Raw genomic sequence first — 2,942 nt, 5'->3', positions numbered from 1 at the left:
TTGGTCATGTCTGCTTTAAAAATTTTAACTATCCTGGCAAGTGTCTAGTGATATCTCATTGTGTGCTATAGATTGAATGCCTTTATTCCCCCCAAAATTCATGTGTTGAAATCCTAGTCTATAAAATGATGATAGGGAGATGGGACAGGAGAAGGAAATGGCAACCCACTCCAGTGTTCTTGCCTGGAGAATCACAGGGACGGGGGAGCCTGGTGGGCTGCCTTCTCTGGGGTCGCACAGAGTCGGACACGACTGAAGCGACTTAGCAGCAGGTCATGAGGACAGAGCCCTCATGAATGGGATTAGTACTCTTATAAAAGAGACTCCAGAAATTTTCCTGGCCCCTTCCACCTAGGAGGACACAATGAGAAGTCTGTGATCTGGAAGAGGGCCCTCGCCTGTCCATGCTGGCATCCTGATCTGGGAACTGCTGCCTCTGTGAGAAGTACATTTCTATTTTTTAAAAGCAACTTAGTCTGTGGTATTTTGTTATAGTGGAATGAATAGGCTAAGACATTGTGGTTTAAAATCTGATTTCCCTGATTACTAATAGAGTAAAACATTTTTAAAGTTCAAGTATGGTTGATTTACAATGTTGTATTAATTTCTGCTATGTAGCAAAGTGATACGGATACACACACCCACACGTTCTTTTTTGTGTTCTTTTTCCATTACGGTTTACCTCAGGGTATTAAACACAGTTCCCTGGGCTAGGACCTTGTTGTAAGACAAGGACCTTGTCCTACACTAAGACCTTACTTCATACATTCTATACATAATAGCTTGCATCTGCTTATGCCAAACTCCCAATCCTTCTCCCACTCCACCCTCCCTCTTCCTTGGCAACTATAAGTCTGTTCTCTGTCTGAGTCTGAAGAGCGAAACATTTTCACATGTTTATTTGCAATTTGTATATCCTCTTCTGTGAAGTGCCTTCTCGGGCCTCCTGCCATTTTTATTTTGAATTCTTTGATATTTTCTGACTGATTTTTAGGATATGCGTATACTTACATGCTCATAAGCTCCAGTCTTGGGCTTTGATATGTGGTGGGGATAGGGTGGGGAGCAGATAATCCAGGCTAAGACACTGCTTTCTCTCTTAGTCCTTCCAGATTAAGGGTGGTGCCAGATATGTGATGTTATTCATCCCTGTGTTGTCTTATTATCTCCTGTTAGGATTCTCAAGCTCTTCCGTTGCTTGTGTAACTAGCTTCCTGTATTAATTTCCTTGTTTTACGTATGTACAGTAGACTCTGTTTTCTTCCCTAGACTCTGATTGACAGGCTCTTCTGGCCTCTACCCTTGCACTATATCACCATACTGCTTTCTCACATTCTAGCCCTGTTCTCTCCTTACAGCCTTGGATCTGCATGGGGTCCTGACAATTTTTCTTCCCTTTCTCACTATAAAGAAGTCATCAGCTGATCTTAGTCATTTATAATTTCTTTGTTGCAAGAACAGGAAACACAGCATTGCTTGGTAGCTAGGTTTTTAAACTGTAGAGACTGCCAAGATTCAAATCCTGACTCTGCTATGTGATGGTGAGTGAATCCTTATTCTCTCTCTGCTTCAGCTTCCTCATCTGCAACCTGAGAACAAGAATATTCATTAGGATTAAATGAGTTTATTTTTGTTAATCATTTAGAACAATCTTTATTTAAGTTCATTTTTAAATTGGAATACAGTTTCTAGAATAATCTTGTTAGACTAAATGCATTAAATAAATGTTACTTTTTGTTGTGACTATGAAATCTACATTTCTTTTTTCTTTTTTTTTTTCACACTATGTGGCTTATGGGATCCTAGTTCCTTGACCAGGGATTGAACCCAGGCCCTCTGCAGTGGAAATACAGAGTCCTAACCACTGGACTGCCAGGGAATTTCCCCAAATCTATATTTCTAATTCTCCTTCTTCCTCTGACTGCCACTCAGCATATTCTGATTCATCATGGATATTTCCCTTGACAATTTGATAAGTTAATCATATTAATTCACTTAAAAATACTTGCTGGGTATCTATTATGTGTCATATTTCTTGTTACAGGCCTCCTTGTCACTTGTGATTTAATATTTTGGGAAACCAGATTCTCCAACTAGTCTTTCCACCAGCTACTCTCCACTATCCCCCAAGATAAACTTTTATCTCTAAGATATTTGATAGTATAGTTGTTTCATTATTTTCCTAGTAACAATTGCAATAATAATAGTTGCAATAATTTATGTGGTGGCTTATTTTTAAAAAGGTTTATTTATTTTATTTTTGGCTGTGCTGGGTCTTCGTTGCTGCATGCAGCCTTTCTCTAGTTTCAGGAAGCGGGGGTTGATTTTCGTTGTGGTGCATGGGCATCTCTTGTTGCAGAGCACGGGTTCTGGGGTGTATGGGCTTCAGTAGTTGTGGCGCACGGGCTTGGTTGCTCCAAGGCATGTGGGATCTTCCCAGACCAGGAATCAAACTTGTGTCCCTTGCATCAGCAGGTAGATTCTAAACCACTAGCCATCAGGGAAGCCCTGGTAGCTTACATTTTAAACAGTGTTTTCACATGTCTAATGCTAAAGTGCAAAACTGTCATGGACAAGATTAATGTCTTGATTGCATATCCCCAGCAGCTAACATGTTGTTTAATTTATAGTCAGTGATAGGGAATTTTTTTTAAATTTAATTTTCATTTTATATTGTAGTATGGTTGATTTACAATGTTGTTTCAGGTGTACAGCAAAGTAGGTCAGTTGTACATATACATATATTCTTTTTTTTCAGATCCATATAGGTTATTACAGAATATTGAGTAGAGCTCCTCGTTGCAAGGAGTCGAACACAACAGAAGCGACTTAGCATGCATTAGCACAATGCTCTAAATGACATTGTTAGCCAGACAATGTAGAAAAATATTTCTCATCAAATGTGGGAGAGAAATCCAGTTATGATTAGCAGCCATCTTATT

At 39.3% G+C, this 2,942-nt stretch overlaps 1 non-coding gene across 1 annotated transcript; it reads right to left on the bottom strand.

The window, feature by feature from the left end:
- Positions 1–1,806: 1,806 nt before the first annotated feature.
- Positions 1,807–1,879, bottom strand: TRNAG-UCC (transfer RNA glycine (anticodon UCC)). The gene has a single exon. It is a non-coding gene; the product is annotated as a tRNA-Gly (tRNA).
- Positions 1,880–2,942: the final 1,063 nt, after the last annotated feature.

This window comes from Bos mutus, chromosome 3, assembly GCF_027580195.1.
Source record: "Bos mutus isolate GX-2022 chromosome 3, NWIPB_WYAK_1.1, whole genome shotgun sequence".
Classification (NCBI taxonomy): domain Eukaryota; kingdom Metazoa; phylum Chordata; class Mammalia; order Artiodactyla; family Bovidae; genus Bos; species Bos mutus.
Note: the sequence above shows the minus strand (reverse complement) of the source record. Positions and strands in the feature narration are given on the sequence as shown.